Below are 16,413 nucleotides of genomic sequence, written 5' to 3'. Positions count from 1 at the left end.
ATATGTAACGAGAAAAAAGAGGGTTGAGTTAATGGCGTAGCATTTATTTTGCATTTTTTAAGGATACAAATAATAAAAACACTGCTTATTTTGTTTTACATGTGTGACGACATTGTGTTAACCAAATGTATTGAATAGTAGGACTTACAGATTATTAGTTCTCTCCCCCCCCTGAAGCAATTACCCCCTGTCATTTACCCCCCCCCCCCCCCCCCCGCCAAGGAGGACATCTCTCCCCCCCCCCCCCACGCACACACCTCTTAAGGTACAGCTGGGGTTAGGGTTATGGTTAGGGTTACGGCTAGGGTTAGGGTTTGGGTTAGCGTTAGGGCTAGGGTTAGAGTTAGGGTTAGCGTTCTGGCTAAGGTTAAGATTATGGTTAGGGTTACGGCTAGGGTTAGGATTAGGGTTAGGGCTAGGGTTAGAGTTAGGGCTAGAGTTAGAGTTTGGGCTAGGGCTAGCGTTTGTGCTAAGGTTAGGGTTATGGTTAGCGTTAGAGTTAGAGTTAGGGCTAGGGTTAGAGTTAGGGCTAGAGTTAGGGTTAGCGTTCGGGCTAAGGTTAGGGTTAGCGTTAGGGCTAAGGTTAGGGCTAGGGTTAGATTCAGAATGAGAGTTAGTGTTATGGTCAGGGTTAGGATTAAGGCTAGGATTAGGGTTAGTGTTATGGTCAAGGTTAGGCTGAAACCTAAGTCTAGAGTTGGTTTTGGTTATGTGTTAAGTTTTAGGCTGAGGTGAATGCTTAGGGTTTGGTCATTTTTTTATCGATTAGGATTAAGGAAATACATAGGTATAGAGTTTGAGTTAGGATCATAACTTGAGGCCGGGGGGGGGATTCTCCAGGGGGGTTATTGACAAGGGGTAATTGCCCCGGGGGGTAAATACGGGAGGGGGGGTCTCCTCCGGGGGGGGGGGGTAATTGACGGGGTGGGGGTAATGTCATGTAGCCAGGTCCACTATTAGAAAGCCAAGATTCCAAACTGTGTAGCCTTATGTATGTAGGTAATCTAATCTTATACAAGTTCTTGAAAGCAACATCAAAGACGAGAAATAAAAAGAGCCATCGTTGTCGGCTTATTTAACAGGGAAGTCTTAGTCTAAATCAATCCACGACAATGTCTTTAAGACAATAAACCTTAACTTTGCTTGAAATAACAATATCGTTCTTCATTCAGTCAAACTCAACATTATGGCTTCACTGAACTTTGTCATTGAAATGCATGTGTAGTTTGAAATGCATGTCTGTTAAAATTGTACAGTTGATACCGAATATATCCAGCCTTTTTCTTCTTCGTTCAGCTGCTTTTCTTTCTGGATTTCTTTTCTTATCTTTTGTCAATCCAAGAACAAGTGTTGTATCCCCAAGATAGGTTGCTATCCCCAACTATAGAGCCTCATCTACACGGGAGATTGAACTCGGAACTTCTCGGTTTAGCAACCACGAACTTTACAAGTTCTTGATTTTGGTATTGGCGTGTCAGTTTTCTTCTTTATTTAGTCGACATCTAAAGTTAAACAAAAACAGTTGCCTACCTCAGCAAAAATCAATGTAGGCCAATTATGGCCAGTGTAGCAATTAGCAACATCAAAGTTGATTTGAATTCCATGCAACACTCATTCCATACTTCTCTAGTGTGGAGGTCTTGCTTATTAATATTATCCTGTTTGTTTGACACTTTTCTTTAACTTAATAATATTAACCATAGACACTTTTTGCCTGGAGTACAAACTGGGTCACAGTATTCTCTGGTAAACAATTAAGTTCTTTTCCAAATATATGCTCAGCTAATAGAAACAGCATTCCTAGATTATTTTTTTTTGTTTGTTTTTTTTTTAAAGGGCTTCAGCTGTTTTAATGTCAACTTGTGCTGGGAATACTATAACTACATACAACCCTTTTCAGCTTTCAATCACTTGCATCTTATGTACAAAGTATGAAAACCAAAAACATCAAATTTTGAGAAATAATTTATTTATGAAACAACTGCATATAATTATAAAGCCAAACATTAATATATCAAGATTATTGCAATTATCACCATTTGCAGATTCTTGTTTAACTATGGTAGATGGAAGTATTAGTTGCCTTTAACATCACTTTTCACTTCCTGAAACAAAACAAAAAGATTTTCTTAATCATCCATCTGAAATAATAAAATGAGCAAAAAAAAAAAATCTTTAGTTTAAATTAGTTTAATACATCAAAACAAAACAAGAAAAAAGTGATTGAATGAGATGAATCATGGCATAGATATCTATAAAATTTTGCTTTAGTGATAAAGGGGGAAAAATTTAAGTTATTTTAAGTGAAACATAAGCTAGAGAAATAAACTATTAGGCCTAATTTAAATAATTTAATTCCTTTCTCCCAAAACACTACATGTATCCTTAAAAAAAGAAAACTTAAAATGTATCAATATTTACCTTGTGTATAAACTCTTCTGTACATCTACTGTATCAGCTTGACGCTCATTAGGTATGCCTAGTTCCTGTTGAGCAGTTAAGACAGATTAAGTAAATAATTCAAATTTGTAAGACAAACCACTAAATGATACTGTTATATATATATATATATATATATATATATATATATATATATATATATATATATATATATATATATATATATATATATATATATATATATATCCTTCCTGCAAATCAGCATATTTTGCAAAACAAATATTTAAAAAAATACATAATGATATTGTATCAATCATCACCACTGACTTGGTTTTACTAGGTAAAATATTTTTTTAAATACAATATTTATACAAATAAAAATCTATCTCAATCAACATGTTCAAAATAAACCAAAGCAAACTTGTGATAACTTACCTGATTAATGTTTGAGAGGATTCACCCAGTTCTCGCCACTGAAGCAGATTAGATGCATGTGTTATTACACTTGTGATATACTGATTGCCATTTTGTGTACTTTTAGTCCTGGAGATCTATGTTGTAGGCATAGACTGTTAAACCTGGATAGTAATATTATAGAAGTAAATTATATCTAGTATAATATAAATATTTTAAAATATAAATGACACTAAATTATATTTATCATTATTGGAAATAAAAATGGTACAATTAAGTTATAAAAAAACAAATTATAAAATTTAAAGCAGCTTATTAATAATTGTCATACCTTTTCCTACTTTTATGTCAAATGTAAGAGGTAATAGAGAAAGAACATCTTGTGTCATTTAGTATGCTGTAGTCTTATTACTGGTAAAAATCAGATCTTCCCTTTTTTTTTGGATGAACCTGTAAAAGAGAAATTACAACATGGATATCATATCTAATCCTCAACTAGTTATCACCCCAATCCTAACCTCATTTTTTAAAACCAATTTCTAAATATGTTTTCAGAACAAATGTATGTTAAGTCTACCTATTTTAATGTTCAGAATACTAATATTTATCAAAACTACCTCCAGTTGAAATTCAAGATACCTTTATAAAAAGTTATTATGACTTTAACTTTGTGTAGTTGTTATTTAGGCTATTTGTTTAATTTATATTATTTAAATTAATATTTCATGCCTTGTTTTAAAAAGATCTGCAAGTCTAGTTTTGATTTTATGGTATAATCTGATAAAAATTAGGCTGCTACATCTGAAAACTAAGGTCAATGCAAAGACTTCCAAATTAACGATAAGTAGGCTTGTATAGATATTGTATATAATTACTAGCCCAATAGTATTACTCTACGACCAATGTATAGGACTTAATGTATCAGACCTAATTCCTATAATTAGGCCTACTAATTATTAAATAATTAATAGATCTAACACTAACAGTAGGATAATTACAATTATGAGCCTTAGCTGACATAGAGAGCTGAATACTTAACTAAACATTTTTAAAAATTATAGTAAGCTAAGTGAGTTGAATTATTTTATTTAGATAGGCCTAGGCTATAATATAATCTATAGCAGTCTATAGTGATAGTCGCAGAGTAGCGTATATCATAATAATTTCAAATTAAATCTATAAGCAACATTAAGCCTCTGCCTTGTTGCCTAATTAAAAACTAAAGCCTATTAAGCCTTTTCCTAATAAGCCTTTGGCCTAATTTAAATAACAGCCTATAGGCCCTATAATATATAAATAGGCTAAACTACTTGTAAGACCTAATAGACTAATGACTAAGAGAGTGCTAGGCCCCTTTCCGATATTATATAATAATTGCTTGATCGATATCATAATATCTAACACTGATTACATTAATTTACATAAGGCTATACCATCTTAACTATGACTAATACTTTTTCTACTAATAAAATAGGCTATCTCTAGTTTAAACTTAGGCCTAATAGTAATTAGTAATTATAATTAAGTAGGCCATTTTATGACATTTATAAAAATTTTAGTAGATGGCCGAGCCTTAAATTTAAATACTAAAATAGATTTAGCATACTATGCCTATTGTTGGTCTAATTAATAATTTATTTTTCATTTAGAATTTTAGATCTCCAAAAGATAGGCCTAGGTCCTAAATAAATTATTTTTATTTTATTGAGCCCGCCTTAATGTATAAGATGTGATCTGCTTTTTTTATAAAAATAACCCTACACAATACTAGTGATTTAACTAATATCTAGTACTACTTTAGGCCTATTTAATTATTTATTAGTAGGCTGAATAAAATCTAAAGCTATAAGGCCTACTTTATTACTATATTTGCCTATTATTCTATAATTAATTTATGTTTTCTTTCAATACATAGTTAGATCCTGTAGATCAACATTCTAGTGCCTCGACATACCAGATTTTTTTAAATACGAGCAGTTGAGCGAGTAATATTTCACTTTGAGTTACGCGCAAAATTTGAGATACCGTATTTCACAGTTCATGTAAAAGAAATACCCCCAAAAAGATGCAAATGATTATTTATCGCAGCTATTTAATTATAATAATAAGCGTCTTACTCATATTTGCAGCATTATGAAAGGGAGAAAGAAATAAACTTCCTAAACAAGTTTTATTTTAAGCTACCAGCACATGAAAGTGACTTAAATTAAGCATGGCAAAAAAGAAGAGAAAAGCTGTCACGAAAATTAAGCTAACGTAATAATTTTATTTAGTATTTATTTAGGCCTTACGTTTAAGTCTTAAGTGCAACAATGCTCAGTGAATTTTAGCCATTAATGGCATTAAGTTTAGGAATGATGTGTACTTGTGTAGCTTTAACTTTAGTATATTTTTAGTATATTTTTAGACCTAACTAAGCCTAATCTTGTAGATATAGATCTACAAACAATTTGAAATAGAAGAGATTTAAAATTGAGTCGATCTAGACTTCTAGATCTAGATCCTAAATGCTAAAGGACAGCTATGCCACAGAAATAATTATCTTTCTATCTAGTCAATCTAGACTAGATCTAGATCTAGCTAGTGCTACTGAAAAATTACTAGATTTTCTAGATCTAGATTTCTAGATCTAGATCTAGATTCTAAATTCTATCATTTACTTTCGACGCACTAGGCATACTTTTAACTTTTTCTCTCAGTCAATAATGTAGATTTCTAGATCTAAATGTAAATCCTGATCTTGTAGATTTGATTTACGTAGGTTTTACATCAGTGTAAAAATCGTTGATCAAGTAGATCTAGTCTAGATCTAGATCTGGACTAGATCTAGCTCTCGTCAAAACAAAATGGCTGGAATATTAGCTTCAAAACACCTACAGTTTATGCTTTCCTAATTGTGGAGAGCATGTTTATTTTCAACGACAGTGTTGACTGAGAAACCACCAAAGGGTTTTATTCTCAGCGACACAGTCGGAGAGAGGCTCAACGATTCTGTCGTTGAGATGATCCGCATGGGGTGGGGAATTCTATAAACATTCGAATGAGTCTAACACAATAACATTGGTTTACTACAAGATGTTCTATAAACTAGCTTAGTGTAAATTAACCAGAAATGCATGTATAATATCATAATGAGTTTTATAATTACCTATGCCTTATATTGACTTACACACCTCTATAAAGTCAAGCATTGTTTTAAGTTAAACTTTTAACCAAGTTTTAAAATAGCCGCTCCAAAATTAAGGTGTGATTCACATGCAAGGCAGGGCTAGAATAGATTTGATATTTGAAAATACTTCCTGCTGAAAAAATAATATTTTAGGAGAATGCTGAATGTAACATTCATCGACTATTATTTGTCACATCTCTAAGATAAAATATATGCACACATGTTAGTGTTTTAAAATTCGTAACCGTATAATATTTTAACAACACATAATTAGCTCGCTAAATGATCTCGTGTCGCTTTTTTAAAAATAAAACACTCCTCTTAAGTTATACTTCGTTTTCCGTATAATACTTTAACAACAATAAAACACTATATCCACAGTTTTTAAAATAAAAACATTATTCTTACATTTTAACAACACGTGAGATGGCCACATAGAATTGTCCATGTGAGAAACACGGTCTTTTAAAGTCTAGAACTAGTCCTACGTGAGAAAAACTGAGGAAGCTTTTAAAAATGTTGTCATCAAACTTTTTCCAATAATGTATTTTTTTAAATGTGTGACCTTGTTTCTCAGATCTCCCTTTATATAATTGTGTCGGCACTTTATTTCTTTGATATTATTAGTTACTGGAGACGCACCAACATGTGCAGTAAACAAACCTTTAGTTTACTCTGACTACCCTCATCAATGGTGAAGAAGAACACCCCAATTAAACGAATGTAGGGGCCATAGTGCTCATATGGGAGCCCGGGGCGCCGGAGGAGAACCCTATTGTATCGCGACTGATCCCGCTGTGCAGGTCATCCAATAGGCGGACCCCGTGTGCTAAGACAGGCACTGGGAAACTTTGGGCGCTCAACCACACATGTACGTGGGGCGCCGACACCACAATATTTAAACCATGTTAGGGCTATGATAGAAAACTTTGGGCGCTCAACCACACATGTACGTGGGGCGCCGACACCCCAATATTTAATCCATGTTAGGGCTATGATAGAAAACTTTGGGCGCTCAACCACACATGTACGTGGGGCGCCGACACCCCAATATTTAAACCATGCTAGGCCTATGATAGAAAACTTAGCGGGACTGTTGGTAAATAATTAGTGAATGGGTTCAAAGTAATATTGTATGTAGTGAATCGTTTACGTATAAACTGTTCCTGAGATAATTGTGACAGTCAAATTTACTCAGTCACATCATGGTTTACCTTACAAATCAGATAGTGAACCAGTGTGTTCTAATCTTCTTATGTATTGTTTAAAGCAGGGGTCTCCAAACTACGGCCCGCGGGCCGGATGCGGCCCGCGAAGTCCTCTCATCCGGCCCGCGGAGATCTTTTTGTCCACAGAAGAAACGTTTGTTGGTGATGGGCTGATGAACTTTGTCCAGAAAAAATCAAAGACATGCCTGGAAGCAACTGGCCCCCGTACTAAAATTTAATGGTTAATGCGGCCCTCGGATTGAAAAGTTTGGAGACCCCTGGTTTAAAGCTTAAAATAGTTGTTACTAATTCCGTTTTATGCGAAGGTGTCTCTATGAGGAAAAATGACCATTGCTAATGCTTGGCGGTTGCATGTTTTAATTAGCAGGATTGATGAGCTGACATATGTGGATCAGTTAGCATTCAGACGAATAATTGCATAATCGTATTTACAAAAGAAAAGTACAGTCGTTCAACATCATCAACAGTCCCTACAGTGGATTAAAACAAATTATGGTCATAATCCAGAGCATATTGAAAACCTATTGCGTTGTGTTATTTGTCATAGTTGGATCCGCTGGCGATGTGAAAAATGCAACAAAAAAAAACCTCTTTGTGTTGAACGACTTTGCTTTGGACAATTTCACTCCTAATCTGCACAGTGTACGCAGCTGAGTACACCCCTTTACCTTTTTGGCTATGTAAATGTTTCTGTATTTTTTGTAATAAATGTGCTAATCTACCCAATATGTCATACTAAATAACATTAAAATGTAATTTGTGCATGTAGTTTTCATTTGGGCTTTAATGGGTTAATCAGCTTTTGATATAACATAGTGTATATGCTTACAGCTGTTGTTATAACAAAACTTGTCGTTGTTGCATGAAACGGATGATTTTAGATACTGATGTCCGATAATAAAATAGGTGTGTTGGGTTGTTAGTAGTATTATAACCTCGACTAATGTTATGGTTAGAAAGTATGGTTAGGCATATGGTAGGGCTAGGGTTGGTGTTAGGGTTAGGGACAGGGTTAGCATTGACATTAGACAGCAATGTGTGTATTTAGTTAACTACCAGTAACCTAACATCACTTTTTTATGAAGATTCTATTATCGGACACTGGTTAAATTTTCCCCCATGACACTATGTTCGCATCAACAACAACATATATATTCGGCTTTCTATAACTCGGACGACACGCTTTGTGTAGGCCTATATTTAACTTCAGTCTGTCAGAATATATTAGTCTTATAACAACATTTAGGATTTGCTAATAAAAGATGTAGTCTGGCTGATCTTCACATTTCAGCAACAGTAACTTATAATTATATAAGTAGATATAATGTAATGTAAGATAGTTTTGTATAGAATTATATGTTTACTTAATTTAAAAAAAATAAAAAAAATAGCAATCTGGCCGACTTGATGGTGACGATGTAACAAATGTAACATCAACATTTACTAAATGAAACTCTAATGTACGGTTTAACTACCAGCATATCACACGATCCTGACAACACCTATGTGAGACCCTTGCTTTTCTAGATATGATTATGTATCTGTTAATATTTTCTCCCAAAACAAAATGTTTCCCAACTAACAACTGTTCGAACTACCATCATTAGGTGCTATGTATTTTTGCATTTATATGAAACATGTATGCACACAGATCACAGTTTTAAAATATAATAGTATATACTTTTTTAATTTAAAATAAGTATGATGCTATAAAATATTCACGGTTTTAAAGATAGAAAAATAGATTACCTATATTTACCCCGTATTTTTCCTAAAACGGTTTAATTCTTTATTATGACGAATTAGATAGCGATTATTATGCAAGTTTATTAATGTTATTTCCCTTGTATAGTTTAAGTTAAAGAAATTGCATCCGATATGCAAGTTTTGATTTGTGTTAAAAAGTGATATTAAAAAAAAAAAAAACAAGCCCCAAAATAACTCAACAATAGACTGCCAACAAGCAGAGCAGATAAATAACAAACAGCAAATAATTTTCTTTTCAGCCAAACAAGAGAATCGGGAATAGACGTTACTGCATTTTTTATTTTTTTTAAATTTCTTTTTTAAACACAGTTTGAGTAATTAAGAATAAACCATGGGTGATTAAAGAACCGTAAAAACGACCTAAAATTGATCAGCTGACTGTGATTGTGAGGTATGTTTCACCAGATGATGAGCTACCCGTTACACGTTTTTTTAACTTCCCTAGACATGGGTAGCTACACGGGGGAATGTATGGCTGAGGTTGTGTACAACTACCTTTATAATGTGGAGAAAATATGTTTTAATAAGTGTTGGATAATATTGCTGCCAGTGCCACTATTCTCTACATGATGGCTATTTTTTTAATACAATTTACTTTATTATCAGAATCTGACAGTCATAAACTCAAAGATCAAAACTTGTCGATTAAAAACGCGAATTAACTAACAACTGTGGTTTAAATTGTAAAATGAACCATTTCGGTGCATCGATTTACTTCAGTCAAATAAATGAAGAGATGCAACTTAATTATGTGTTTTCATTTAAGTTTTATTTAATTGAAAGTCAACGTTTGAAGTTAAAAAATATTTAAAGAATGTTTTAAAAAAGTTTTTGTTTTCATGTACGTGTGGTTAATTTTCTACTCTCGATAAATTACAAAATGTTAGAAAAAAACAAATATATATATATATATGAAATTATGTACTCCACAAATATTGCATTCAATATTTTACTATACGTTGGAGCAGTGGCGTAGCGAGGTCGGGTGTCACCCGGTGCGGCACTTAATGGTGTCACCCCCCCCCCCCAGAGGCATAGAGACCCTTCCCAGGGACAAACTTTCAAATTTTCGATTTGCACCCCCCCCTCAAACTTTCGATTTGCACCCCCCCCCCTCGAGTTTTCGATTTGCACCCCCCCTCAAGTTTTCGATTTGCACCCCCCCCCCCTCAAACTTTCGATTTGCACCCCCCCCTCGAGTTTTTCTCTATATATTTTGCTATTTTTTGCCTTGGTGTCACCCCCCTAAATGGTGTCACCCGGTGCGGTCCGCACCCCCCGCCCCCCCCCTCGCTACGCCCCTGCGTTGGAGCTATCTTTCATGTATCATAATTCAGAAAGTCAATATTTTTTAACCAATGGCTTATATATAGATTTAAGAAAAGATGCAAATACGGTGCATGTTTGGTTGTCTATTTGTCTGTCAGTGTGTCTGGTGTAAATTAAATAGTGTCACTAAGTTTTCAAACTTCACAGGTACTTGATAACTGACAGTGTCATTTAATACAGTTGAAAGTAAAACACAACTGCAATGTGTCCGTCCGAAAAAAAAATGTATTTTCCATCACACTTAAATGTGTCCCACGCAATGAAATAAATTACATTTGACAAAGTACAGTAAAACGTATCCCCTCACATTAACATGTTCCTCCTTGTGTCTAATGTAGACAACATGTTATGTGTCGAGTGTAGACAACAGGTTATGTGTCGAGTGTAGACAACAGGTTATGTGTCGAGTGTAGACAACAGGTTATGTGTCGAGTGTAGACAACAGGTTATGTGTCGATTAAAGATAACTTGTTATGCATTTTAATCCTAACACGTCAAACTGGTCAAATAATTGTTTTTACCATTACGACTGTCCCTTATGTTAATTGTTCTTTTGTTAAAATGAACTTTTTTTAAAAAATTCATTTCAATTATAATGTATTTCACGAGCATTTAAATAAATGATAAGTGACCAAATTATATATTTCCCAAACATGACATCTAAACTGAAAATCATAACTGACATATAATAAAGCAACCTACTTTTGTTTATACTTATATACTTGCAGTTGTTTATGGTTAATGAAAAAAAAATCAATCTAAAACAAATATAGTTAAAAAAAGAAGAAAAAATGCAATAGGCTATTACCTCAATAATTATTTGAGAATCCCATAAGTAGTTGTTTGTACCAGGCGTTCCATCAAGCCAATATCTTTTCCAAACAACTCAAGGCGAGTCTGCATGCCGGAAATCTGTTTGTGATCCTTTAGGCTGTACCCATGTCATGTGACATTTCTGTTCTATTTCATCAATAGATTCTCTCACTAACCCACGCCTCACAGCTTTCATGACTAACAGCTCAACCAGATTTGTGTTAATTTTGACAGTCTGGGCAATACTATCAAATGTCCGTTGTGTATCTGTTGCTGGCCTTTGGAATGTTGAATGTCATCTCCACCAAACATAACAGATTGATCTTGTTTCCTAGTTACAAGTTCATTGACTTTCAGATCCGGCTGAGTAGACCATTTATCCTTCAGACCTATGAATTTGTCAATATCTCCGATGTTAAAGGCATACAGAAGATCAACCAGCCATTCTTTATATGTGCCCTTCAAGGATGCCAAGATATCATGGACAAGGAGCTCACCAAAATTGGATACACCCTCGTCTATTACAGCTCCTAAATAAACCAATATTAAAAGCCCTCTGTACCTGCTCGGCTTTTGGCATGTCTATCAGATCTGTGCAGCCTAAGAATCTAAGGGCCTCTTGATAGTACTGAGTATGGTAGTTTATGATAGTTGCTTGTTAGTTCATAGAAGCGTCCATGTACTGTGGTCACTCCATCTATATCATTTAAAATCTTCTCTCACTCTTCCATTAGGGACTTCACTGGAGGGAATTCTTTATACCGGAGATAGATTTTACCCATTGTAGTCATACACAAAACATTTGACTTCTTCACTGGTTTTAACTTTCTCTTTCATTTTCTCAAGAAAGTATATGGCTTGTTTCGGATCTGGGTATTGCTGGACAACATAAACACAAAGCTCAGCCAGAGAGGGGGGGGGGGGGGTGATTTTGTGCTCACAATCGGACAGGGAATTCTCATACAGCCGTAATATTCCATCTCCTTTTGAAAGTATATTGTGTCTTACAAACTACACAAGCCTTAGAATTGATGCCATATTTTTTGTTGTATAACTCTTAAGTCCCCATTCAGTGGAAACATCACCCGTACTTTTCTTTGTTGTTCTGCTAGATAACCAGCTACGTTAGGTATGGTTGATATGTTTCTAAAATATATTATTTCTATCGTCTACATATATTTTTTCCTTTCTGTGATAAAATTCGACGCTGACATACTAGGACGGAAGTCTCATTGTCGGTAAAACAGAAACATTGTCTCTAAATAAAATCACCGTTTCTGGCAATAAATATAAAACTTATAACACGAAAAAATATCATTGTATAGACAGTGGGAGCTTATCCACACTGACACCCCTGTCTATAACAACATATTTACAAAATCAATAACATTCTGGAATTCTTTATTGTATAATGTATTTAATTAAAATACATACACGAGTCTACAGTCACACAATGTATTTCTAGGCCGACCCACATAAGTTGCGAACATGTATATAGTAGTGGCCCAATGTTATATTTTATACTGAGTTTGAATTTGATTTTAAATATGATCATTAAAAATAAATTACATTTTAATGGTGCATAGAATGTTGTAGGACTTGAATAGAAAATTTGATTCTATTGTTTGCTTTGTTTCTATGTAATGCGTTTTATTATTGTTATGAAGATATTTAGAGATATGATAGAATGCACATTTTATAATTTTTTGATACAACAGTTTTAGTTTTTAAATTTCTCTTTTAACACATAAATATATGATAGAGTTTGCAAAACGATTATGTTATTGTTAATTTTAGTTTGTACGAGGTCTAGACATTACGAGTATGCATGCATATATCTATGGTGTATTTACCTTTCAGTGATACTGTAAATCTCTAACATTTGAGGAATAACTATAGATTTTACCACTACATTTTTGAATTATATCATTGTTCATATAATTGTCCGGTTTAAATTTTCTCTCATTCACTTTTTGTAATTTTTTTTTTCATTTTTTCACAACACTTTTTTTTTAGAATTTTTACCCCCCCCTGCCACCCCCCTTAGTCACACATAGTCACAAAAAGACAGATCCCCATAAAATGACGTCACACATCAGCCAACCCCCCCCCCCCCCCTCACAATTGCCGTTAAATGCTCATTAAAGCAGTTATAGTTCCCATTTCTTGTCTGAACTCTGTCAACATAGCGTGTTTTAATTAATTTTATTTCAATTTTATAAAACATTTTTGAGAGAAATAACAGCTAAAATTTGTTTTCTAGCATTGCTTTTTACAATGAAAAAACAACCCCCTCCCCCTCATCATAAACCGTCGCAAAATTACGGACCCCCCCCCCCCCCCCCTTTTCCTCCTAACAGTGTGACGTTATTTATGGACACCCCTAACCCGAGATGATTTTCTTCTCAATCGGCTTATGACAATTTCAGAAAAAAAACCCAAAACATTAACGAATTTCGATTGCCCGAACGCCGTTTGCCGGAAGGCCGTTTTACTAAAACGTATTTGCGACAAACTCCTTTTTAAGCGTTGCGGTGTTTCACATTTAAAAAAAAAAAAAAATAATTAATAACGCAATTTAAACGTTATAGGCCTACACATATTTTACAGTTTTACCATTACAATTAATAGTTCATACATTATTGGTTAGAGTTCTAAATCAGTAAATATACTGTCTGGATCAAAATGTATGTTTTTTTTTAATTTAAATACATTTTTTATATGTAAAAAATTAGAAGGGAGACAACGCAAAACAAATTACTAGCCGGTCGGTTTTTGTAAAGTTTAGAAAGATATATTTGAAAAACAACGGTCACAGTATGAAATATCTGACAAAAATATTTGATGGTTTTAGAAAATATAAAACAAATTAGTAGTCATGCTAATATGCATTAAAAATCTTTCATGCTATAAAAGTTGTAAACAGTGACTTTAATGTATACATTTTTCTAAGAGACGCAATTTATTCAGCTGAATCAATGTTTACTCGCAGCTTCCTATCCGGAAACAATTATTTTATCAATAATACATTCATATAAGTAGTATAAGCCAGGGGTCGGCAACCTGCGTCTCGCGAGCCGCATGCGGCTCTTTTGATGTCAAAATGTGCTCTCCAGCTGCTTTCACAAATACTAATAGTTATATTAATTCATTTTAATTTTTTTTAGTTATTAGCTTCCTACGGTCGAGCTGGGTACTGGACGGTAGGGTACGAGTTTACCCTGGGCTCCGTGGGGTGGAAGATAAGCCTGGTGAGAACAAAAGGATAGAAGTGACAAATACACGGTAATCAACCCAATACCCAAGCCAGTTAGTCTGAGTTTGTCGTGTCGATGGATGCCTGGCTAATGGGAGACACATCCAGAGCCGGTGATATCCGTTAAGAAAAAAAAAGTTAACAGCTTCTAAAGTGGATGGGGAGAGTCCTTTAGTTATATTATTTGATGTCTAATTTTATCACGCTGGCAAAACATGTGTATGTTTTTGTATGAATAAATATTATATCACAGTTAAAGCGAATTATTTAAAATAACAAATCTAATTTATTTACGTAATCCCAATCAAATACCAAATATTGAAACAAAAATGTGGCTCTTTAAAAACTGGGTAATAGATGTAGATTGGCTTTTCTTCAGATTTCAGCAGCCATAAACTATGATTATACAAGTAGTTCAGGATTTCATGAAAAGAAAGTGTAAAATAACATTTGGCATTATTAGTGAATTACTTTTTTTTTTTAAATCAATTAAAGAGCAAGTTGTCCGACCTGATGGTGACAATGTAACAGATGTAACATCAACATTTACTAAATGAACCTCTACTAGACGGTTTACCTTCCAGTATATCACACAATCCTGACAACGTCTATGTTAGACCCTCGCCAGACATATGCTGGGCACGTTAGATACATACAAGACATACCTTGCAATAATTCGTAGCACTCCAATGTAAACATTTTAAAGTCCCGGCGTAATTAGGTATGGTTATACTGTATATAGGCCGTATAACATATCATAGATAGTGCTATATTTTATTATGTTTCCTTTAAATATTGCAAATATGATCACATCGTATTATATAACCATTTTAAATGTATCAAATATAATTACATTGCCTTATATGGACATTTACATTTTTGATATCTCACTGTTATAATTTATGATTAAAAGCATCGTTTACCTTTCAGATCAGACAAACCCATTCTTGGTCAAATGACTATAAAAAATAAAAGTAAGTTTAATGTATGAAAAATGGTATACATTGCATAGTAAAGTCAATATTTTATTAAAACTGTAAAGCAATTAAATATATAAGGAAACTTTTACTTTTTTGAATACGTGTTTTTAAAAATTAAGAACTGTTCTAACTTTTTACAACTCTGAAAAATCCTCTATTCGTTTCTTGCTTTTTTTTTTCTCGCAAATGGTTTTCCCAATGACCGCTATGTCCTTAATTAAGTATGGTACCTTAGTTGTGAGATCAATACAACTTTCCCATTTTCCTGAACACATCTCCCTCACTATTTGTCGCAGCCTGACAGATCTACAACATTTTTGTATTAGTGTGAGAGGATTCTTTTTGTTCATCCTCAGCATCACTTTGTGTTATTTCTAAATCATGACCTTTCCAATAATCACCCGTAGTAAAGTTTCCAGTTTTTCTAGACTTTGATGTGGCTGGATTTGGGTTGAGTGATATGGACAAATAATTCTTACTTAATAACATTTGGCAATAAAAAATAGGCTAAAATATAAAAATTCGCTACTGTTTTTTATTTATACAAAGTATGTTTAAAAACAATAAAACGTAAAAAAAAACACGTCGAAGTACTTTTAAATAAATATAATGTTTCTTCGTATTTTTACAAAACTAATATTTTATACTAAATTTGTAATGACGATAAATCTTCTAATAAATAACCGACTCTTCAATGTCTCTATCATGTGGTAAAGTGATAGTTTTATAACTAACACAAATCAAATGACCTAAATACTCCATTCAAAGTAGCAAACCTGCATGGTCTAACACTACCTACATTTCAACTGTCCTACATACTCTACTGACCTACTCTAACATTACCCACAATTCAACTGTCCTACACGCTCTACTGACAAACTGTGACTGAACTAAAACGTATGCCCGCTACACCCTCAACTGATCAATTCTACAACTGACCGCTACACCCGCTATTGACCAACTCTACAACTGACCGCTACACCCTCTATTGACCAACTCTACAACTGACCGCTACACCCTCTACTAACCAACTCTACAACTGACCGCTACACCCTA

General features: G+C 33.8%; 1 long non-coding RNA gene and 1 pseudogene across 2 annotated transcripts; both read right to left on the bottom strand.

The window, feature by feature from the left end:
• Positions 1–1,988: 1,988 nt before the first annotated feature.
• Positions 1,989–5,509, bottom strand: LOC131939046 (uncharacterized). 2 transcript variants are annotated; one of them, XR_009386385.1, is made up of 5 exons: positions 5,495–5,509; positions 3,146–3,264; positions 2,836–2,978; positions 2,422–2,486; positions 1,989–2,105 (listed from the first exon to the last, which is right to left on the bottom strand). It is a non-coding gene; the product is annotated as an uncharacterized LOC131939046 (long non-coding RNA). The 2 variants fall into 2 exon arrangements; XR_009386386.1 differs by lacking the exon at positions 5,495–5,509 and adding an exon at positions 4,671–4,689.
• A 5,615-nt stretch (positions 5,510–11,124) lies between these two features.
• Positions 11,125–15,846, bottom strand: LOC131939065 (26S proteasome non-ATPase regulatory subunit 13-like; annotated as a pseudogene).
• Between the last annotated feature and the right edge of the window lie 567 nt (positions 15,847–16,413).

This window comes from Physella acuta, unplaced genomic scaffold, assembly GCF_028476545.2.
Source record: "Physella acuta isolate Inbredline_101_S28 unplaced genomic scaffold, ASM2847654v3 ptg000264l, whole genome shotgun sequence".
Taxonomy (NCBI): domain Eukaryota; kingdom Metazoa; phylum Mollusca; class Gastropoda; family Physidae; genus Physella; species Physella acuta.
This window is presented reverse-complemented; position numbering and strand designations above follow the sequence as displayed.